The 24,983-nt window shown below is 40.5% G+C and overlaps 1 long non-coding RNA gene and 1 other non-coding gene across 3 annotated transcripts; one reads left to right on the top strand and one right to left on the bottom strand.

Annotated features, from left to right (window-relative positions):
• Positions 1-1,145: 1,145 nt before the first annotated feature.
• LOC109267813 (uncharacterized) lies at positions 1,146-24,719 on the top strand. 2 transcript variants are annotated; one of them, XR_008417986.1, is made up of 3 exons: positions 1,146-1,635; positions 4,534-4,713; positions 24,538-24,719. It is a non-coding gene; the product is annotated as an uncharacterized LOC109267813 (long non-coding RNA). The 2 variants fall into 2 exon arrangements; XR_002080285.2 differs by having other exon boundaries at positions 1,146-1,963; positions 24,538-24,718.
• Positions 15,625-15,729, bottom strand: LOC128773727 (U6 spliceosomal RNA). The gene has a single exon (XR_008418159.1). It is a non-coding gene; the product is annotated as a U6 spliceosomal RNA (small nuclear RNA).
• Positions 24,720-24,983: the final 264 nt, after the last annotated feature.

Here is a 24,983-nt window from a genome sequence, read left to right as displayed (position 1 = left end):
TAAAACCAGAGGTAGTTCTTCACTTTCATGGCTTCAAATGGGCTGATGATAAAGAGGAGTACTACTACTGGGTGGTCCAGGTTAGGCTCCATGGTTGGGGGAGTGGGGAACAGTCACTTCCAACTGAGCAGGCCAGGTGGGTCCATGTGGAGCCTGTGATTTTTGAGCTGCTTCTTAAAACTTAAACATCTGTATATGCGGGGAAAATGGTTTGAAGAAGGCATTGTAAAGGGGAGAATGACAGGAGCAAAGGTATGGAGGTGGGGAAGAGTCAGGTACTTATGCAGAAGAGTAAAAAACTCAGTTTGATTATGATTCAATATTCAGTAGTGAGCAAGGGGACAGAAAATGTAGATGAGGGCCAGATGGTAAGGAATTCTGACTACTAGGCTAAGGAATGTGATCTTTATTCGATATTAGATCCTAGGACTCCATTGTAAGAACTTGAGCAGAAGAGAGACTGACTCTTAGAGGGAACTTCCAAAGAATGATATCCGGGGACTTTCCTGGGGATAGTTTTTCTCATCATAAAGTCAGAGAAATAGTATTTACTGCACAAGGATGGTTTTAAATGAGATAACCTATATAATGTGTTGGTTGGTAATAGGTTCCCTTCCTATCCTCTTTCCTGAAAGTGACCTGATAATATCCACCTGCTCCTCATTAAGACCCCAAGGGCAGCAACTGCAACAACACAGAGATATTAACAAGGCCAGGTGCTATAAAGGCAGCTGGAGACCCACAAGCAGGGATTTAGCAGATAAAGTAAAGGCAAGCAATAAAAGGAGAAAAGGGGGAAGAAATGTTTGCCACAGGCTGTTGAAAAGAAATAAATTGGAAACCTGTTATGCATGTATCTGGGACACTGCTGTTACCTCGGGAAGGGAGGGGGGGCTTAGAGAGGGAGCTCTGGTGGGTCCTAGAGCACCCAGGAAACCGGCCCCCCAGGCTGTGTGTGTGCATGCATCTGTGTGTGTGTAGATGCTGCAGCCCATCCCAGCTGTACTGGCTGGCAGAAGGGAGCTAGAGCTAATCACCAGGATTGTTTCATTTAGGAAAATTGCTCTCATCAAGTTGCAATTGTGACATCATAGCAGAGCAGTGTCTGCAGGCAAACTGACATATGCAAAGTTCCAACAGGAAAATCTGAGGAGACGCAGCAGGAGCCCTCAGGGCACCACTAACAAGAAATGTATAGAATGGAAACAGCTGAAGATGGGCGTTGCTGCTACAGGGTTAAGTTCTTACCTGTACAGAAAGCCCCCCGAAGTAACCTCGGAGTGTGATCCAACTACCTACCTGCCCACTGAAGTATCATCAAGTCAGCAGTGCCCATGGAACAATGTGTCCACTATTCAAGAATAGAACAAGAGAGACAGCACTTAACGTTTGCCCTCCAAGGAGACCAGAGTGTAGACAGAGAGAGACAATATGTCCTCTATGAGCTATGAAGTCTCCATGAAATATGCAGACAGATACTAAGGGATGGCGATGCTCCGAGGGGCCATATGTAATCAATCTGCTACAATCAGGGAGTTTCCTGGAAGAGGCATACGTGAGCTGAAGCTCAAAGAATAACAGGAAAACAACAGGGAAGCCAGCTAGGGTTGATAACATGAAGGGGACAACATAAGGGTAGGTAATTAACAATGGCAAAACTAACTCAAAGACAATGACTCTGCTCCTCCTGCTTAATGCCTTCACATGTGTGACCTGCAAAACTTCTACAGAGAAGTTTTAAAGTCATGACTCACTGCCCTTCTTCCTAGCACATCTCCTCCAGAGCAGACACCCACCCTTCTGGAGGACCCTGTGAGGCAAACCTTGTGCCTGACTCTTGAAAAGCATCCAGCTTAGGTGTCTCCTAAGCAGCCATGAATCATCCCAGCTCCATACCAGAGATCCTGGACAAAGAATTTTAGTTTTTCTAAAGAGCTGTAGATGACGATGCAAGCTCCAGAGGGTAAGGATGTTATTAAACGAATAAATGAATGAACAGGATAGGTAAACCTTCCAAAAGAACTTAAGCTGGGGCCCCATACATATCCTAGTGAGAAGTGTTGGTAAACTGTTTACACATATAAATATCTGTTGAATTACTGAGTTAAATAAGGCAAGAATCAATTACTGAATGAGTAACTAAATGAAGGCAAGCATATGCTACTTTTAAAACTATCAGAGTTTTGATCCCTGAGGGAAGTCTTCCTGAAGGCAGGTGCTGGGCAAGCTTTACAAGAGCTTAAGTTTCTAGTTCCCCTCTCAGGGCACTTAACCCCATTCATACCCCCACCCCAACTGCCTGTGTACACACAACCCACTTTATACCAGGTTGCATGAAACCTAGTAACTCACCTAGTGAGCTTTTACATACATCAAAGCCAGCCCATTTTATAGATGAGAAAAATGATACTGATCCAGATCAAATCTGAGTTGCAATAAATTTAGGATTCTAGGATTCTCCTACCATAGGTTTTATTCTGAGACCCTGGGAAGATGGCTACTATTTTCTTATCACCAAAACATACTGACTGTGCCCATTCTTCACAATGACCCCAGTCAAATCCCCAGGGAGTAGCTTTCAACTCAACCAACCAGCCCACCAGCATACTTGGACAAGCTCAAGGTTTTTGTGGCATTTCATTTATTTAAGCTATATAAAGTATACACTTTGATGTGGGCCCTAGTGGTAGATAGTTATTCTCCTCCATTCATAAACCAGGGCTTAAAATGCTGAAGAAACACTCTTCCTTTAGTGTCCTTAACTTTCCACTGAGAGTTTTGTTTAGCTCATAAATCTCAAGCCTCAGTCTCGGTCTTCTGGATATGAGCAGACTCTTTCCCTGGAAACTTATATCCTGTCTGAGAAATAAGCACAGCCCTATGCTAGGGAGCAACATAAAAATGAGCTCATCCCAGCAGAGAAAGATTGGCCTATTAGACATTCATCTCAGCCTTAGCCACAGGCAGAGCAGGAGGCAAGCAGAATGCCAACTGCTATTGAAGTCATTGATGAGACATGGTGGCCATGTCCAAGAGGTGACTCTGGTAAGGCAGAGGGTGGCAGGAGGGCTGGGAGGTGGGCTGGCTGCCTGGAGCGCTCAGGCATAATTTCCTTTACCTTCATGCTGTCACTCACAGTCCTTTATATAGCACCAATGTCATGCCACATCAGCTGCACCTGTGCCCCTGTGATGACTTTCAAACTCAGATAAATCCCATCAACAGACTTCAAGATGATGGGCACAGTGGAACACCCTAGTGATTGATCTGTTTGTTTCCATCCTACGGCTGTGGACCTATTAAATAAACACTGGTGTTTTTGAAGGAAAAGCAGGAGAAATGACTATTGGGTGGCTTTTATATTTCTTGTTCTGTTTGGATGTTGCTGTTGTTGTTTGCTCTTTGGATTTTTTTTTTTTTTTTTTTGGTGTGAATGATTCTTTTCAGACAAATAAATCTGGACATAAGCAGCAGGACTTTATTTGCCAGCTCGAATTCCTTAGTGAATATACTCCACAGCTGGCACGATGTCAATGATTAGCTGATTTCCCTGCATTTTGATTGAGCAAAATTCTGCTCAGTGGCCAAGTTATACATGAGAAGTAGAGGGGCCACATGATCTTCCCCAGAGACCTTGCCCCTGAATGCTCCCAAGGCCAGTCCTCTCACGTCAGGCTAGTAGAGAAAATCTAGAATGACGCACACTTTTTTCCTCATTTTGCACAAAGTAAACTAGGGTTTGAGGGCAATATTATGCCTTGCTGTTGCATATCCACTGCATTTTGGGTTGATTTCCAAAGGAAATAATTTTTTTATTAAGTGTTTTAAGTTTATTTATTTATTTTTGGGGGAGGAGCAGAGAGGGAGAGAGAGGGAGAATCCCAAGCAGGCTCCACACCATCAGCACAGAGACCTATGCAGGGCTCAGACTCACAAACTGCAAGATCATGACCTGAGCTGAAATCAAGAGTCAGACGCTTAGCCAAATGAGCTACCCAGGCACACGATCAAAAGGAAATTATTTATAAAAAAAAGTTTATAGTATTTCAAATATATAGTTAGAAGCATTAAGAAACTCTAGACCATAAAAATCCACCCTCCTCAAATCTTTTTAAGTGTTTTTTTTCTAGTTTTTAAAATCCTGACCAAAGAATCTGAGAGCCCCTTTCCTTATCTGTTCACCCAAGAGAGTTCCTTAATTAGTATGTTACTATTTCTTTACCTGTAAAATGCAAATGATGTCGCTAAGGATATCATAAAAGGAGTGACTCCAAAGCTATTTCAAGAATCACTTCAGGGGTGCCTGGGTGGCTCAGTCAGCTGAGCGTCCGACTTCAGCTCAGGTCATGATCTCGCGGTCTGTGAGTTTGAGCCCTGCGTCAGGCTCTGTGCTGACAGCTCAGAGCCTGGAGCCTGCTTCGGATTCTGTGCCTCCCTCTCTCTCTGACCCTCCCCCATTCATGCTCTGTCTCTCTCTGTCTCAAAAATAAATAAACACTAAAAAAAAAAAAAAGAATCACTTCTTCATTACAGCCTCCCAAGAACACTGTGCCTTGGAGAACCATGATATCAACACTGGGTATGTGAGAACCTGGAGTACCACAAGTCAACTCTGTCTTCTGCATCCTCCCCACCAGGCCCTGAACGGAATGACCTGGGAAACAATGGGGAAGGAACCTGCATGTCCTTGCAGCAATTAGTAGATTCTCAAAGGTAAGGTGGTGACTCCCAGATTCTGCTCATCAGTTCTCCTACGATCAGTCTAAAATGAAGGCATAAGAATTTGGAACATAAGTCAGTCTGTGCATTGTGAGAAAACTCCTTCCAGTTTTCTAAGTTTCGTTGAGAAATGTGTGAATAAGGGCAAGCGACAGCACGACACCCGCCTACACTGCTCCCTATCTATAGTTGTGCAACTCGAGGTGTGGTCTGTGCACCAGGGCCAGTGTGTAAGCTTCCTGTCAATGATCTGCAAGGAGATCAATACAGACATTAGAAGTAAACGTGTCACTACCTGTGTAGCAATTTGGCATTGTCAAAACTTCCAAGGAAGGAATCTACAGGCTCATCTATTTTGAACAGTGTGCAGATTGATCTGGAAGTTGTCCAACTTGGATGGCAAATCACATTGGTCACCTGTACTAGGATATACCTATTCATGACTGACTGGAAGTCAACAATGCTATATACAGACAATAGGTACATAGGTAGGTAAGTAGGAAAAATGAACAGGCCCTTTGCCATAGACAGTCTGAGAAGCACAACACTATCATATTCACCAAACTTATAAATTTCTCATTCATTGTCTTTTCTGATAGGTTGATTGTAAGCTTCATGAGGGCAGAAACTGTGCCTGCCTTCTTCAGTGCACCAATTCCTGGTTTGTTGAATGAATGAATGAATGAATGTTTAGGATTCTGTCTCCCTCCAGTTTGGCAGCTATTAAATATCAAGAGAAAATGACCACAGTGTATTTGTCAAGTCAAGTCACAAGCTCTCACTCTCCCCACTTAGCCAGTCTTCAATGTTAGGATAAGGAGACAGGAGACTCCAGAATATATCTCCAAATGTATAAACCACATCTCTAGAGAAATATAATTCCCTCTATAGCTTCCATTTCATCACCACCTCTTCAGGAGCACAGCTGAAAAAGTAGAGTATAAGTGACATTTCTTGTTATAAAGTACTTATTGTTTGGAAGTTGTCCGTGTCCCATAAACATGCCATGGGGTCTTGGTAGGCTCCAGAGAGTAAATGAGGCTAAAGTTCAAGGGCTGCTGACATTACCAAAAAAACCCACAAAAGTCATGGTCTCATTTCCCCAGAGGATACAGGAGAGACATACCACATTCAGCATATTGTAATATTTTGATTTAAAATATATTTTGTTGACAAGTAGTAAAAAGAGAAGCATTAGGTTAGAATCCACAGTGGCTCCCACCTGAGGTCACACAGGCCCCTCAGGGGAACTGGGAAGGGGGTGGATGTTCCAGTTATCTGTTGCTGCATAGCAAAGCCCTCCTAATTAAAATGACATAAAAAAAAAAAAAACAACCATGTTGTTATTATGCTCATAGATTTTGAGGAATCAGGAATTCAGATAGGGTATGGTTGTCTCTGCTCCACAACACTTGAGATTCTAGCTAGAAAGATTAAAATAGCTAAGAAGTTCTCAAATAACTGAAGACCAGAATCGTGGAGATGTTTTCACTCATAGGTTTGGTACCTGATCCAGCATGACTCAAAAGCTGGACTTGGCTGGGGCTGTCGGCCAAAGCAACTCTATGGATACATGGTCTCTCTCTAGTGACTGGGCTTCCTCACAGCATGGCAGTCCCAGTAGCCAATCTCTCATATGATGTCCCAGGCCTCCAAGATTAAGACTTCCTGAAAACAAAGGGGAAACTACCTTGCCTTTTAGGACCAAACTTCAGAGGTCACATGATGTCACTGTGGCTGAACTGTATTGGCACAAACAGGCGCAGGCACACCCAGCTTCAAGGGGACGTATGTAGACCCCACCTCCTGATGGGAGAAATGTCAAAGAATGAACAGCCATATTTTAAAACTTCTCCAGTGTAGAAAACTTCTGAGACTTTAGTGATTAACAGGCAGGGATGCTGAAGGTACTACCGAGCATGTGAGTTTTGCACCTCAAAGAACTAACCTTCCCAGGATGTCAGGATGCCTGTCCCTACAAACTCCAGATCCTTAGATTTAGAAAGCTAGAGGGGCACCTGGGTGGCTCAGTCCCTTAAGTGTCCAACTTCGGCTCAGGTCATAACCTCACAGTTTGAGCCCCATGCCCAGCTCTGTGCTGACAGCTCAGAGCCTGGAGCCTGCTTTGGATTCTGTGTGTGTGTGTGTCTCTCTCTGCCCCTCCCCTGCTCATGCTCTCTCTCTTGCTCTCTCTCTCTCCCTTTCAAAAATAAACATTAAAAAAAAATTTTTAAGAAAGCTAGAGAGAATCCATTTCACCCAAGACCACCATCCCTCAACCTGTTTTGCCCAAGAGGAAACTGAAGCCTGGGGTTGATCGGTTGAATTTAGACTCCAGACCTCCTTCTTCTTCCAAGTTAGGTAGTCCTAAACCCTCTCTGAGGTGACATACTTTCTCCAAGTAAATCCATGTTAAAATTCCTAGTGTATAAAATCATTAAAAGATATTAAAACTGGTAGTGAATATATGATGAGTAACAAGATATTTACATGGTTTCTTTTTTAAATTTTTTTTAACGTTTATTTATTTTTGAGACAGAGAGAGACAGAGCATGAACAGGGGAGGAGCAGAGAGAGAGGGAGACACAGAATCTGAAACAGGGTCCAGGCCCTTATCTGCCAGCACAGAGCCCAATGTGGGGCCCGAACTCATGGACCGTGAGATCATGACCTGAGCTGAAGTCAGACGCTTAACCGACCAAGCCACCCAGGTGCCCCAAGATATTTACATGGTTTCAAAGTAGCCAAACACACATCATTTACTAATAGACAAAAAGAGGAACTTTACAATGGAAAAATCTTGTGGACACCACCCTAACCCAGTGATCAAAGTGACAAATGAGCATCACTTGACTCCTGAGAGGAGGCGCTGAGAAGACATAACATCACTTCTATGACATTCCTGCACAAAATAAACAAACTACATCTAATGATGATTGAGGAACATTCTACAAATAATTGGGCTGTTTTTCAAAATGTGAAAGATCATGAAAGACAGTCTCCTTCCTTGCAAGTAATGTTTTAAAGAGACTATATTGATACACACACACACACACACACACACACACACACACACACACAAAGGAGAATGATAAAGTAAATGGATATAGTATAAACAGTTGGAAAATTTGAAAATGTTCCTGTACTCTTCTTGCAACTTTTATGTAAGTTCTGTATATGCTTGAAATTATATCAAAATAAAAAGTTACACAATCAGCAACAATAAAACACATGTTTGTAAATCTCGAGGTGGCGTTCTTCCAGGCTACTGCAATGAATTCCATTCCTTAGCTCCCCAGGCAGTAATGGTTTAAACAAACCACAATGTCCTGAGCTCTGCCCTCACACACTTACACAGTAGCTCTCTTTGGTCACTGAGGCTTCAGGGAAGATATCAACCACAGTACTTCAGGACACAAATGGGCCCGACTTATTGATCTCTTAGGTCATGTCTTACTTAGGTTACAGGTAAAATTGCTTTAATGAAGAGACCCCAAATCCAGAGGCTTAAATAAAATAGAACTTCACTTCTCTCTCATCAAACAGTCCAGAAAGGTTGGGCAGCTCTGCCATCCTCAATTTGAAGCCTCCGTCTCTGTCCAAAGGAGCAGCTTCAATTGCCATTTCCCAGCCAGAGGGGAGAGGAAAAGAAAGAGTGAAAGACACACAGCTTCATTATACTCAGTCTGGAAGTTTGCATACATCACTTCCATTATCACTTTCTTGGCCAAAATTTAATTACATGCCACAGCTAGACTGTAGGGAGGCTGAGTAATCAGCCTCTAACTGGGTGGATGTGGGCCATGTTCCCAGCTAAAACTCAGGGTGGGGGCAATGTTGTATTATTAAGAGGAAGAGAGTAAGAAAAGATAATGGTCGGTAATTAGAGACTCTGCCCAGGGAACAGAGATTGGAGGGCTTCTACAGGACTAGCAGAGCATCTCACTGATATTTCCAACAGGGGTATGGGTTTCTGGGGGAGGTGGGAAATTCATTGAAGACATTGGTCTCCCAAAATAGGCACTGTCCTGGTTGGTGACGATTTGAATAAATTATTTAAGTAGCTATAACATTTCCAGAGACCCAAGGTGTTCTATTCTGGAGACAAAGACCAGTCAAGACTTTCTCTGCCATGGAGAGTTAAGATCGCCATGGTCAAATTATTTTCATTTTGTCGATAAAATAAAAGGTCTTTACAAAAACAAAGTTGCTCTCTTTCATGCCTGGATTCACATCCGCATGCACACATACGTGCACACTCAACACAAGGTTGTTCCAAGATACTCAGAGTCCTCTCTTTGGGATACTCTTCATTGATTAGGAGCACTAGGAATATTTATACTGCCTACTCTCACTTACTTTATATGATTACTAAATGGTTTCTGTAAAATAACAGGCGAATTGCTCAACATTGCTTTTTAAGGGACTATGTCTTGACTTGTCAAATTTATGAGTGGCTAAATTGCTTTATGCACATCTGAAAAAATTACTTATCCCAGAACAGGCAAGCTAACACATTTGTATTCAAGTTGATTAGAGCTTTGTTTCATTTCTGAGGATTTTTTTCTCAACATAACATTCCAGAATGTGACTTTTTATTCCCTCCTTTTTTCTCCTATCTCTGTAGGATGCAGGCATATCCACGGGCAGACTACAATGGGCTCTGCCTTTTCTATCCAGCTTCACTGTACCCTAAGGAGGCTGAGAGGAAGCTAACAAGAGTATAGGAGGGTACTGTCTGCTTTACTAGAATCCCCAGTTGGGGGCCACCCAGTTGGTTCACTCGTTTGAGCTTCCAACTTCAGCTCAGGTCATGGTCTCATGGTTCCTGAATTCAAGCCCCATATCAGCCTAGCTGCTGTCAGCACAGAGCCTGCTTCAGATCCTCTGTCCCCCTCTCTCTGTGCCCCTCCCCCACTTGTGATCCCTCTCTCTCTCTCTCTCTCTTAAAAAATTTTTAAAAAATTAATTAAAAAAATCTCCAGTTGGCCATTTGAACCTGAAGATGTGTGGATCACCAAGGCATATTAGTCATAGAGCCTGATGAAAAGACAGGGACATTTATGCACCGGGAAACCAAATATCTGAAAGCCTCCAAAGTGCCACAAAGAGGCTTTGAAAGTCACCGTGGTTCCCCACAGACCAACTTTGTGACTCTTCTTATGCCCCAGATCTGGAAATAGTGACCCCTTCTCCCTGCTGGTAACTTGTCCCAATGTCTAGCTAGGACCACCTACCTCCCTGTGACTGCCTCTTCAGCCATTCCTTCTGCATTGATCCAGTCACAGCCCCAGACCAAGGACTTTCAGAAAGGCTATCAACCCTGGCCTGTGCCACAGACTTCTCCATGTCAAGAGCAGGGGCATCCCTAGATCTAACTGCCAGCTGCATGGCCTTAGCATACCCGCCCACTCTGCTTTTCTTTCTTTTTTTTTTTTAAGTTTATTTATTTTGAGAGAGAATGCATGCATGTGCATGAGCTGGGGAGGGGCAAAGAGAGAGGGAGAGAATTCCAAGCAGGCTCCACATTGTCAGTGCGGAGCCCAATGCAAGGGCTCAATCTCATGAAATAGGAGATCACGACCTGAGCTGAAATCAAGAGTCAGACGCTTAACCAACTGAGCCACCCAGGCGCCCTCCGCTGTTTTTCAATGCCCCATCTTCAACCAGGGATTGTCAGGGAAGCAACAGAGGGCAGTCAAATGAAGAGGTAGCATCATGTAGAGGTTACAAGTGTGGTGTTGGAGTAGGATTGCCTGGGTTTGCATCCTGGTTCTGCCTCTTTCTAATCCTGTGACCTATGCCAAGGATGCCTCTCTGCCACAGTTTTCTTCTTATTAAAATCTGATTGATAATATTACCTCCTTCACAAGATAGTGTACATTTAAATTACTTAATATATGCAAATCACTTAGAGTCATGCCTGACATAATTAAGCCTTGATAAGCATTAGCTATCACCGTCATTATTATTGTTACTATTATTATGGAATCTGACAATTAGAAGATCATTAATGACCTTGTCCAAAGCAATTTCAGTAAACCAGTGGGAACATATAGGTCAGTGTGATGTGGACAGATGAATGTATGGCAGGTGAGAAAGTAGAAACATGGTATTTGGTCATAAGGAGAACAGATAAAAGATAACTAAGGAAGGGCCAAAAAGGAATGAATTCATTCTTTCACCACAAAATACTCTGACAGAAAAATTGTTACAAGGCTTTGGTGATTCTGATGAAATCATATAAATTTAAATCAATCTATTAAGAGCAATGAAAATATTAATCATAACTTAACAATATGCATATCTCACTTTATTCTCTTTTTTTTCAAATCCAAGTTATTTAACATATAGTGTAATAATGGTTTTGGGAGTGGAATTTAGTGATTCATCATTTACATAGAATACCCAGGGCTCATTGCAACGAATGTGCTCCTTATTGCCCATCATCCATTTAGCCCATCAGCCTACCCAATACTCCTCCATCACTTTATTCTTAAGTCTGAGGATACAGGGGAGTCTCCTTGATGCCATTTACACAAGGGAATCAATCTTAGGTGATATGCCCTGTCCCAAGCCACGCACCCATCCTGGGTAACCCTCTCTTTCCTCTCTAGATTATTAATATTGCAGAAATGCTTATGTCTGTTACCCCACTGCTCACAAACCTCAGAGAATCTCTAGTAATGAGAGCAGGTGCATTTTCTGAGTTTGGAAGAAAAGAGCAGCAGCAATTTGCCAACAGTCTGCTTGCCCAAGCTTTTTTAACTCAGGGGGGGGTCCCGTAACAGAATCTCCCACATTATTCCTTCTTGCTGACCCAGGGTCACAAGAGCAGGAGTATTTCCTCACAGTCTGCCCCCCCCATGTAGAACCCCACCATCCTCCTCCTCTGTTCACTTTGTTCTTTTTCCACTGGGCCCCCACACCTGAGCTGATGGCAAAAGACCCTCCTTTGCACTCCAGAAGGCTGAGCACCTGGGCACTCGCTCAGGATCTCACCACCACCACCCTATAAGGGGTTTGCACCTCTGTGTTGGACTCTGAACTGGGGAACGTTCTGCCTCCTTGCAGACCTCTAACTTCCTGTGGCAACAGGCCTCACACCTGTCTCTGGATTTCTTGCTCCCTGCTCTGCTTCCTCTGGTGATCTGTACAAAGCCCTATTGACTTAACAGTGTGTGTTCCCTTTGGCATTTCTCCTCCTTGCAACTCCCTGGGGTCTCTCTGTCTAAATGTAAGAGGTTCTGTGCTGATAGACAATACTGGCCAAGACAAACTTGGCAGCAATTGGTGTTTACAAGGTCACTCTGGGGACCCATCCAGCCAAGCAGGGCTGGGGCAGGGGATGCCGGCTGCCCCGAGAGGCCCTCCCATCTCTAAGTGTGTGTCTGACGCTTGCTCACCCAGGACTTTGGCTTATCAAGCATGATACATTGCAGAGCACTTCAGTCTCCTTACTCTTTCTCCATCCATGACAGAGCTGCCCTTTAAAAGCTCTCCTTGGATATTTGAAGCATTTTAAATGTTTTGTTGTAAAGAGTTTTGGCTCTCTGCTTTACATTTCTCTGGACACAAGCAGCAGCTTTAAAACTACATTTAAATACATTGGGGAGTAGGAAGGGGTTGTAAAATTCAGAGCTTCCATTAAAGAAATCCTCTAAATGTAATTTCCTTTATTAGGAAAAGGGAGATGTCACAGAATTAAGAGGGTAGATGCATTAGATGACTATTGCTGCTATAACAAATTATGACAAACTTAAAAAAACACAATCCTATTATCTCAGAAGTCTGAGGCATGTCTCAGGAGGCTAGAACAAAGAAGTAGGCAGGGCCTCATTCCTTTAGGGAGGCTCTGGGAGAGAATCTTGCCTTTTCTAGCTTCTAGAGGTTGCTCATAGTCCTTGACTCGTGGCATGGTCCATCCTCATAGCCAGCAATGGCACACTGAGTTCTTCTGATATTGAATTTCTGTGAGCTTCTCCACAGGCACATTTCCTTCCAACTCACTCTCTTCCACCTTTAAGGACCCTTCTGATTATCTTGGGCCCACCAGGATAATTCTCTATTTTAAGATAAGGTGATTAGCAACATTAATTCCATCTGCAACCTTAATTTCTTTTTGCCATGTAATGTATGTTCACAGATTCTAAGGATTTGGATATGGACATCCTTGGGGAAAGGAGGGAAGGCTTCTGCCTAACACAATAGGTATAATTGGAGATATGCTGGGCTTACAGTTTTAGTGAGCTTGGCATTGAACCTGATATTGGGAAGACAATTGCACGGTAGTCTGAACGATCCCCACCTCCTCCCAGCCACCCACATCCGAAAAAGGTCTGCTGAGGTTCTAGCCACATATGCTAATCAAGACTCAGGTCCCAGGGATACAAGCCAGAGAGCAGTGTCCTTTTGATGTGGAGAGAGTTCTGGTGACTAACCATTATAGAATTCATGGAAGTGCAATCTCTCTGAGCTGCTCTCCCTCAAACAACTACTCGCTTAATGAATCCTCTCCATGTCTTAGGTAAATCACACTGGCTGAAGGCACCGCGCACTGAAGGCTCTCTGCTAGTTGGCTAATTTCTGATATATACGAACACTGTCAGTTCCACCAATGGAGCTGGATGCTCAGCCATGTCAACTGCGATGGCACCCCAACCTATTTATGCCAGCCTATGGTCTGGTAATAATGTAATGTAACTAAATGTCACATAAACCAGTGAAAGATACACACAAACAGCGTTGTTTTATGCATACCAACTGGAATGCTGTAGAAAGACTCGATAAAGATGAGTGACTTCCACAGCAACCACAAAAAAAGAGGCAGGCAAATTAGTTGGTAAAACAACTATAAAAGATAGGGAATAAAATCATAAAAGTTTCGGAGGATTTTGCCAAAAAAAAACCAGAGACAGAGCCAACAGTGGGAAACTAGAGACCGTGCAGAAACAAGCACAGCGGGAGCTCAGTGGGGGAAGCCTCTGGAGCTCTAAACAGGCAGTGAAAGGGGTCCTAGCCTTGCTCTTATTGGCTGCAGAATGGGTGAGTGAGGTCTGACTGATGTGCAAATCTCATGTAGGCACCGGAAGATTCGTTTAAGGAAGGCTTGCAAAGTGTGCACAGATAAGAGGATTATTTCTAAAAGGCAAAGCAAGGTGAGGGGCACCTCCCCTTCTCAGTCACAGCAGTGGCTGGTCCTTCAAATCCTCTCTGCCTTCCTGCCTGGAAGTAGAAGGAATTATTGGAAACTCCACTCTGTCTGCAAAGCCTGTGTGTGATCCCAGGCTGACAGATGGGGCCATTGAAATAATGCTTCTCTGAGAAAGTACTTCCAGAAAATCCCAGCTCTTTGCTTGGTAACCTCACCCCTTTGAAGACAGTTATTAATTTGGGGAATATCAAAGAGCGTCTGGTGACACATCTTCTGACCTCGTCCTCCTTCTTGCTCATGAGCATGTCCCAAGAAGAAAATAAATACTTTCTTTAGTCATAGCCTTAAAGCCTTTAGTGGGCCTTGTGCCCATATACACGAAGAAGTCAGACCCAAATGAATTCAAGACAGTGGAGGAAGATGAACCCAGAGCCCTAGGGTCACATTTTCCCTGCCTTTCCTTTCTCTGTGGGTTTCTCTCAGTCAGAATGCACTCTGCCATCTGTGAGCCTGGGGTCCACGGCTGCTCTAGAAGGAAGAGTTGGGTCACTGGATAAGCTTGAATTCTGGTACATATGTTCAGATGCCAAGCAAAATGTATTGAATCCATACGGATTCTACAGAATCCAAAACATATAGAATCTAGCCCTTTCCAGCCCCAGTCCTAAGGGAACAAGACAAATGTAATTGCAGGGAGATGGGTCCAGATACAGATATTTTCATATAATTTCAAAAACAGAAAATAAAGCAGTACACTTATAATTAAAGCATGATGATTGAAGATCAAATGGAGAAGGAACTAGTGTAAATGATATAAACATTCCATATACTGAACAAATCAACAAATGATATTTGAAATTAGTAAATCATTTCTAGGTTACCACTGGGAGAATTAGAGATAGAAATACTGAAAAGAAGATGCACGACAGGGAAGGAGCATGTACTGACTGAATTTGCATGGAAATAGTAAACGGTCCAGCAAAATGTGCATTAAACTTTTACAAATGTGTCCACGTAGAGAAGGAGGTGGAAGGTGGTTGAGAAGAGAGTATGTTACTCCTGGCTTTGCCTGACCTCTGTACTGTACCCACTGAAACTAAAAACTGGAAAATTGGAAATAAGTGTTTATGCACTTAGAAAGTAAAATATTATGAAACTATTCAAAATGTCACTGTTGTGGAAGACTAATGGCATGGAAGATGTTCCTAATATGTGGCCAAACTTTTATAGCCATTGTGGCCATTGGCAAGAATCTGAAAACGATTTGAAGTTCACACATGGGCAAAATAAACCTGACCACATTCAAATAAATTGTTTGATTCATGGCCTGATAGATGTTTCAAATCACTTGTTTTATAAATTATAAAATGTCTTAAACATTTGTTGGAAACAATCAAATTAAAATAAAAGTATAAAAATTGTAGCAAAGTACCCACATTGTTGATCCCCTAGTGATAACATTCTAGTGTACAGTCTTTCAGATATTTATCTACAGGTTTATAAATTTTCACTATAAATATATATATATATATATATATATATATATATATATACACATACACACACACACACACATATATATACACACATATATATACATATATACATATGTATACATACACATATACATACACATATACATATACATACATATATATACATATATATATATACACACACACATACATATAGACACACACATATGATTCCATTAAACAAAATAGAATAATACAATTCCTACTATTCCACAAAAACAGTAAGAATGCTTCAAAAATATTTGTGTCGTTCTTGCACAAGGACCTTGGTAATTTTTTCTGTACCCTTCTAGGTTTATAACATGAACTGCCATATAGTGAAGATAGCGTTTAAAATATTATCAAAATTATAAAAACTTTTGAATTTAAAATGAGTTCAAAGACAATTAGCTTAAAAAGCCCAAAAGGCTTTACTGAGTTAACAATAAGTTTAAAAAATGAAATTAATTTTAAAGCATTGATTTTTTTTTCCTAAAAGAGTAAGACATTTAAATTGTTTTTTAATTCAGTGTTTCAACTCAAGAAATAGAAATTAACTCAATTTAGCTTTTCTATAGTGTTTGCAAATAGGTCTTAATATTCATATGGCCTAAACAGCACAGCATGTCAATTCCTGGTTGGTAGCTTTTCCCCAAAAAGCTGAATTCAGCAGTCAGCAAGCTTGCCTTGGACAACAGTGCTTGGGAGATCGGTGGTAGGGGAGGAGTGCCATTTAGTGTTTGAAAGACCTAAAGCATCATTGAAAGCGATGGTTGTATGCATACATCCCTTTAAAAGGATGGCGTTGAAGTGTTAGGCTGACCTTTGGCCTAGGTTAACCCAGCTCTAATTATTGCCACCAGCAATATTAAAGCGTCAATCACCAGCTCTAATTATTGCCACCCCCCGGAAGGCTGCCCTCCTGGCTTCAGTATCTACTCTCTTGTGTGCTTCCTCTTGATGCACAAGGGGAACTGGGTCCAGTGGCCCCTCTGGGACTGACAGATTATGACCTTCTGTGAGAAGCGGAAGGGCCATGCTCCTAAATGAGACAACAGAGTGGGAACCCAGGCTTCTGATTGGGTAATGCGATTCGCAGAAGCATTTATTAAACCTCCCTGATGTGTAAGGCAATGCACTGTAAAGCACATCCATCAGTGAATCGGGTTTTTGTGTTCTAAGCCTAGGGCCCTCTAGGTAATAATGAGATGATCTTAGGTAATTGATCTAACCTCAAAGTGACTCAGTACCTTAAATGCAAAGTGGGGACAATAAATACTACCTGGGTAATATACTTTTTTTTTTTTTTTTAAATGCTATCTTGACCCAGTTTTGAGGCCCAGGCTAGAGGCTAGTCAGTTCCCATTCTTTTATTTTTTTTTAATGTTTATTTATTTGAGAGAGAGGGACAGAGAAAGGAAGAGCAAGTGGAGAAGGGGTAGAGAAACAGAGAGAAAGAGAGAATCCCTAGCAGGCTCTGCACCATCAGCCCAGAGCCTGAGGCAGAGCTCAATCTCTGGAACCATGAGTTCATGGTCTGAGCTGAAATCAAGAGTTGGAGGCTGAACTGACTTAGCCACCCAGGTGCCCCATCAGTTCCTTTTCTTGAGAAGTCACTTGAGTCCACACCCCAACCACCTCCCTTATCAAGTACTCATACTCCTGGCCCTTATAACTCACCTGATTCCAGGGTGAGCAACAGGGCCAGGTAACAGACAACCCTTTAATAGCCCTTATGACCCAGATCCTGTTGAAAGATTTTAAATTAGGCAATTCTAAATCTGCTTGCCTCTCCTTGCTCTTTCCTTCCTGTAAAAATCACAAGGTGCTTGCCCACCATTCCCTTCCCTCCCTCTCCTTGGTGACAGACCCTCATGCTTCCCCTGACTGGTCTTGCATGGCATGCTGTATTCCGCCCAGGGAATCATCAGCACAACAAAACTGCAAAATTCTTTCTGGTTTCTCTCCTTTGATGTGTGTCTGGACTCACCATAATTCGCCCAAGGCAATATGGTTAAAAGAGCCTGCCCTGCGTAACTCACACAGTGATTTGGAGACACATTAAGATAATGGATATGAAAGCACTTGAACAGGTGGAGGGATTACAGGCATGTAATACGGCCTGAAGTGCTCTCTTCAGTGGTGGAGAGAAGCATAATGTCAGGTGACAGATGAACGCTTCGGTAGACATCATTAGGGCTCATCAGTATTGTATTCTCTCCTCACTGGGCACACTAGACACCATATCTCCTAGCTCTCTTGCACCTGAACAAATCCAAGTGACTATTTCTGGCCAAAGGTTATGAGTGGAAATGACATGTTTCGTTTCCAAACTGAGGCAAGGGAAAACCTTGCAAGATATTCTAACTCTATTTCCATTCAGCATTGAGTATGGGAACCATGCATAAAGATTGCAGAACCACAAGATCTAATAGCCTAGATCACTGACTCAGTACATGCTTGGGAGCCCCTGAAGGTTAAGACGACCTCTAGCAAATTTTACTTGAGTGAGAAATAGATTTAGACTATATTCTGCTGGAATTTGGGGTATTTTATAGATATTTAAAAACTAGGGGTGCCTGGGTGGCTCAGTCAGTTAAGCGTCCAACTTCAGCTCAGGTCATGATCTGGCAGTTTGTGAGTTTGAGCTCCGCATCGGGCTCTGTGCTGACAGCTCGGAGCCTGGAGCCTGCTTTGGATCCTGTGTCTCCCTCTCTCTCTGCCCCTCTCCTGCTCATGCTCTTTCTCTGTCTTGAAAATAAAAATAAAACATTTAAAAACTAATACACACACACACACACACACACACACACACACACACTAAGAACAGCCATATGGCTATAAATTTAACAACTTAAATAAGAAACTTTTTTAAAAACACAATTTACCAAAAGAGCAGAAAAAAGAAATGGGAAATCTGAATAGCAATAGGTCTATTAAAACAATTGAACTTTAAATTTTTTTTTAATTTTTTTAATGTTTATTTTTGAGAGAGACAGAGCATGAATGGGGGAGGGGCAGAGAGAGAGAGAGAGGGAGACACAGAATCTGAAGCAGGCTCCAGGCTCAGAGCTGTCAGCATAAAGCCCAATGTGGGGCTCAAACTCATGAACCATGAGATCATGACCTGAGCTGAAGTCCAGTGCTTCACCAACTTAGCCACCCAGGTGCCCCTGAACAACCGAACTTTTAATTAAAAACCTCTTAATAACAAAACTCGAAGCACGGTGTCTTCACTGGTGAAGCCTATCAAACATTTAAGAAAAAAATAATACCATTCCTACACCAAGACCCTTTCTCTAAAGAGAAAAATGTAAGAATATTTTCCAATTCTTTTTCATGTTATTTGGCTCTTCCTCACTGCTAGCTCATTTGTTTTCAATTTTTCTTGTTTTCTTGTTTTTTTTTTTTAATTTTTAATTCCAGTGTAGTTTGCATACGGTGTTATCCTATTTCAGGTGTACAATATAGTGATTCAGCAGGTTCCATACATTAATTAGTCAGCACTTATCAAGATACGTGTACTTTTAATCCCCTTTCCTCTTTCACCAATCCCCCTACCCACCTTCCCTCTGGTAACCATCAGTTTGTTCTCTATAGTTCATAGTCTATTGTGGGTTTTTTTTGGGGGGGGGGGGGGGGAGGAGCTTGTTTTTTTTTTCCTTTGTTTTTTTTTTCCCAAATTCTACATATGAATGAAATCATATGGCATTTGTCTTTTTCTGGTTGGCTTATTTCCCTTATTAGCATCATACTCTCTAGATCCATCCATGTTGTTGCAAATGGAAAGACCACATTCTTTTTTATAGCTGAGTAATAGTTCTTTTATATAAGTATATATATCCCACTTCTTCAGCCATTTACCTATTGATGGAAATCTGGACTTTTACCACAGTTTGGCTATTATAAATAATGCTGCAATAAGCTTAGGGGTGCATATATCCTTTTGAATTAGTGTTTCATATTCTTTGGGTAAATACCCAGTAGTGAAATTATTGGATCATATAGTACTTCCATTTTCAACTTTTTGAGGAATCTCCATACTGTCTTCCACAGGGGCCGCACCAGTTTGCATTCCCACCAACAGTTCATAAGGGTTCCTTTTTCTCCACATCCTCACCAACATTTGTTGTTTCTTGAGTTTTTCATTTTAGTCATTTTGACAGGTGTGAGATAATATCTTATTGTAGTTGTGATTTGCATGTCCCTGATGATGAGTGATGTTGAACAATTTTTGTGTGTCTGTTGGCCATCTGTACATCTTCTTTGGAGAAATGTCTGTTCATGTCCTCTGCCCATTTTTTAATTAGATTATTTGTTTTTGTGGTATTGAGTCTATAAGTTCTTTATAGATTTTGGATACTAACCATTTATCAGATATGTCATTGCAAATATCTTCTCCCATTCAGTATTCTGTCTTTTAGTTTTGTTGGTTGTTTCCTTTCCTGTGCTGAAGAATTTTTTAACTTTAATTTATTTATTTTTGAGAGAGACAGCCAGGGAGGGGCAGAGAGAGAGAGAGAAACAGAAAGAGAAATCCAAGCAGGCCCCATATTCAGCAAAGAGCCCAGTGTGGGGCTTAATCTCACAACCACAAGATCACAACCTGAGATGATATCAATAGTTGGACACTTAACTGACTGAGCCACCCAGGTACTCCAGGATATTTTATTTTGATGAAGTCCAAATAGTTTATTTTTTGTTTTTGTTTCCCTTGCCTCAGGAGAAATGTCTAGAAAGATGTTGCAATGACTGATGCCAAAATTACTGCCTGTGATCTCTTCTAGGATTATTATGGTTTCAGGTCTCACATTTACATCCTTAATCCATTTTGAGTTTATTTTTATATATGGTGTAAGAAAGTAGTTCAATTTCATTCTTTTGCATATAGCTGTCCAGTTTTCCCAACACTATTTGTTGAAGACACTGTCTTTTTCCCATTAGATATTCTTTCCTCCTTTGTTAAGGATTAATTGACCATATAATTGTGAGTTTATTTCTGGGCTTCCTATTTTGTCCTATTGATGTATGTATCTATTGTTGTGCCAGTACCATACTGTTTTGATCACTAAAACTTTGTAATGTAACTTAAAGTCTGGAATTGTGGTGACCCTAGTTTTGTTTTTCTTTTTCAAGATTTTTTTAGCTATTCAGAGACTTTTGTGGTTCCATACAAATTTTAGGATTTTTTTTTTTTTGTCTAGTTCTGTGAAAAATACCGTTGCTATTTTGATAGAGATTCCATTAAATCTGTAGATTGCTTTGGGTAGTAAGACATTAAACAATATTTGTTCTTACCATATGAGCATGAAATATCTTTCCATTTCTTTGTGTCATCTTCAGTTTCTTTCATCAGTTCATCATAGTTTTCATAGTACAGGTCTTTTACCTCTTTGGTTAAGTTTATCCCTAGGTATTTTCCTCTCTTTTGTAAAATTATCAATGGGATTGTTTTATCAGTTTCTCTTTCTGCTGCTTCATTATTAGTGAATAGAAGTGCAACAGATTTCCTACATATTGACTTTATATGCTGCAACCTTACTGAATTCATTTATCCATTCTAGCAGGTTTTTGGTGGAGTCTCTAAGGTTTTCTATATACAGTATCATATCATCTGCAAATAGTGAAAGTTTTACTTCCTCCTTGACATATTTTGCAATTTATTTTATGAGGCTGGTATTATCCTGATACCAAAACAACTAGACAAAGATAGTATAAGAACACTGGGGTGCCTGGGTGGCTTAGTGTGTTGAGCATCTGACTTTCACTCAGGTCATGATCTCCCAGTTCGTGGGCTTGAGCCCCACATTAGGCTCTGTGCTGACAGCTCAGACCCTGGATCCTGCTTCAGATTCTGTGTCTCCCTCTCTGTCTGCTCCTCCCCCTCTCATGCTCTGTCTCTCTCTCCTTCAAAAATAAATAAACAAAACATTTTTAAATGAAAAATTAGAAGAGAAAAAAAACTGAAGACTTTCATGAATATAGAGGCAAAATTCCTTAACAAAATATTGGCATATCAAATATAGAAATGTATAGGAAGAATAATATACCAAGACAAAGTGGGACCTATTCAAGCATTAGAAAATTAGCATAAAATTTCAAAACCAATCAATATGGTTTACCATATTAAAAAAAATAGTGGAGAAAAAAAACATATGATGCTATCAATAGATATAACAAAATCATTTGACAAAATTTAACACCTATTCTCTTCCTTTAACTTAGTAAAGAGTATCTATGAAAAATCTACAGTTAACATAATGTTTAATGGTAACAACAAATATATTTAACTATTTCCCCTTAGGGACAAAAAGAAGGCAAGGATGTTTTCTCTCACTACTACGATTTAGCACTGTACTCAAAGGTCTAAGCCAGCTGAATAAGGATAGAAAAAAAGGCATACAGATTGAGAGAAAGAATAAAAATGCTTTTATTCAAAGATAAAGAAATTTTATATGAAGAAATTCTAATACATCTAGAGAAAAATCTTTTTATTTATTTATTTTAAGAGAGAGAGAGAAAGAAGGAACATGAATGGGGGAGAGGGGCAGAAGGAGAGAGAGAATCTTAAGCAGGCTCCACGTTCAGTGCTGGGCAATGTGAGGCTCAATCTCACCATCATGGGATCATGATCTGAGCCAAAATCAAGAGTTGGAGACTCACCCAACAGAGCCACCCAGGCACCCATTAGAGAAAACCTTAGAGCTAATAATGAGTTGAACTGAGTTTCAGGAAACAAGATACAAAAATCAATTATATACTAAGAAAAAAAATTAAATATTGAATTGAAAATAATACTATTTAGAATAGCATCCAAAATTGAATACTTAGGAATAAATCTAACAAAACATATGCAAATTTTATTTATTTAATACTGTAAAACTTTGCTGAGAACAAAATGGGGGCACCTGGGTGGCTCAGTCTGTTAAGCATCCAGCTCTTAATTTTGGTTCAGGTCATGATCTCACAATCCTTGAGAGCCCCACCTGAGGCTCTCTCTCAAAATAAATAAATAAACCTTAAAAAAAAATTTAAAAAAGAAGAGAAATGGAAGAATTATAGAACTTGGTTTCAAGATCTATAAAGTCCTAGTAAGACACAAGTATAAGCAAATAGATCAATGGGAACATATTCAGAGTCTCAAAATAGACCTGTACACATATGATCAATGGGTTTTCAGAGGCCAAGATATTTCAATGGGGAAAAGATAGTCTTTTCAACAAAAAGTGCTGGAAAACAGGGTATCTATATAAAATAAAGCCTGACCATTACTTCATACCATACATAAAAATTAACTTAAAATAATTATAGGCTTAAATGTGACAAGTAAAAACTCTAAAAGTTTAGAAGAATGCACAGGAAAAATCTTTGTGACCTTCGGATAGGCAAATATTTCTTAGATTGAAGAGAAAAACACAAGTCATAAAAGAAAACACTGCTATACTGGACCTCATCAAAATTTAAAAATTGATTCCCTGAAAGGCAGTAAATAAAAGGATGACCGTCTGTGATATTACATTTGAATACATGTATCTGAAAAATGATTTGTATCTTACAACCCAACCCTATGAAGACACATCCAATTTTTAAAATGGACAAAATAGTTAAACAGAAAGATTAGGAAAAACGTTATATAAGCACCTTACAATATGCCCCAAACCATTAGTCTTTAGGAAATGCAAATAAAAACTATTACATGAAATGGGATGGCCAGAATTTTAAAAATACTGGCAATTCTTAGTGTCTGTCAGAATGTGGAGTAACTGGAACTCTCATATAGGAGTATACCACTTTGGTAAATAATGGATTAGTTTCCTAAAAGTTCAGCATAGCTTTACCATGTTGACCAGCAATTCTACTCCTAGATATTTACCCAAGAGAAATGAAAACATATATTCACAAAAAAAATGTATTCAAAAATGTTCTTACAGCTTTATTCATAATAGCCCCAAACTGGCATCCACCCCAATATCCATCAACAGGTGAATGGATAAACAAATTGTGTTATATCTATACAATAAATACTACCTTCTTATAAAAAGCACTAACTACTGATACATGCATCAAAGAGGATATATCTGGGGGCATCTGGGGGCATCTGGGTGGCTCAGTTGGTTAAGCATCCTACTTCAGCTCAGGTCATGATATCATGGCTCATGAGTTCGAGCCCCACATTGGGCTCTATGCTGACAGCTCAGAGCCTGGAGCCTGCTTCAGATTCTATGTCTCCCTGTCTCTCCCTGCCCCTCCCCCGCTCATGCTCTGTCTCTCTCTCTCCTTCAAAATAAATAAACATTAAAAACAAATTTTTTAAAAAGCATATATCTCAAAAACATTATTCTAAGAAGGAAAAAAAATGCAGAGCATGTACTATATGATTCCACCTATGCAACTTCTACAACATGCAAATCAAATCTACAATCACATAAAAATCAATGATTACCTGGGCCAAATATCAAATATGTGGTCATAGGGATGAGCTACAAAAGATAGAAAGGAACTTTCTGGAATGATAGAAATATCTATCCTTATAGTGCTTGTGGTTACATGAGTGTCCATATTTACCCAAGCTCAATGAACTGGACACTTATAATAGTTAAATCTTCATTATGTAAATCGCATCTCAACAAAGTTTACTTAATTTTAATTTTTTTTAATGTTTATTTATTTTTGAGAGAGAGAGACAGAGAGAGACAGAGCTGGGGAGGAACAGAGAGAGAGGGAGACACAGAATCCGAAACAGGCTCCAGGCTCTGAACTGTCAGCACAGGGCCCGACGCGGGGCTCGAACTCACAAACCGTGAGATCATGACCTGAGCCGAAGCTGGGTGCTCAACCGACTGAGCCACCCAGGCACCCCTTACTTAATTTTTAAAAAAGGTAATCAGTGGAAGGTACAGGAGGTTTGTCAATATGAAAACAAACAGGACCTGAAATGTACTTTGAACCCACATTTCATGATAGCAATACAGAAAAAAAGGACTCTAATCATGTTCAGATGCCTGTATCCATCTCTGAGTAATGTGATTATAGAAGGAAGTTAGCATGCATGCCCTAGCTGTCCCTTTAAAAGAATGATCTGAAATAGGAATATCAAAGGATGTCTGTGAAACAAAAACTTAAACATCTTCTTTTCCTTAATCAACACAGACTTTCCAGAAGCAACAAAGAACTTGAAGAAAGATGCATCTTCCTTCACTGGCACCACGCAATCCCTTCAATAAAAAAAATCAAAAGAAATCAAAAGGAGAGGATAAAGACCTGCATTAGAATCACATCTCCTCTACCTACCAACCTTGTGATTTCGTCAAGTTACTTAGCCTTTTCCAGACTTGCTTTTCTCATCTGTTAAACGAGGACCAGAAAGTATAAATGACAGCTTCTTTGCAAATATTAATGGAATACCATATGGAAAATGCTTAGCAATGCTTGAAATATAATATACCTGCAGTAAATAGTAGTTAGGAGAAAAAAAAAAGGTAGCTCTTATTGTGTGACTTATGTTTTATATCAACATGTGTTCCCTAGAATTCCTGGTGTTTCCACAATGCCTCTAAAAGAAACATAACTTCTGCTGTTAGAATATATTCAAATTC

This window comes from Panthera pardus, unplaced genomic scaffold (assembly GCF_024362965.1).
Source record: "Panthera pardus isolate Hobbes unplaced genomic scaffold, ASM2436296v1 HiC_scaffold_26, whole genome shotgun sequence".
Classification (NCBI taxonomy): domain Eukaryota; kingdom Metazoa; phylum Chordata; class Mammalia; order Carnivora; family Felidae; genus Panthera; species Panthera pardus.
Note: the sequence above shows the minus strand (reverse complement) of the source record. Positions and strands in the feature narration are given on the sequence as shown.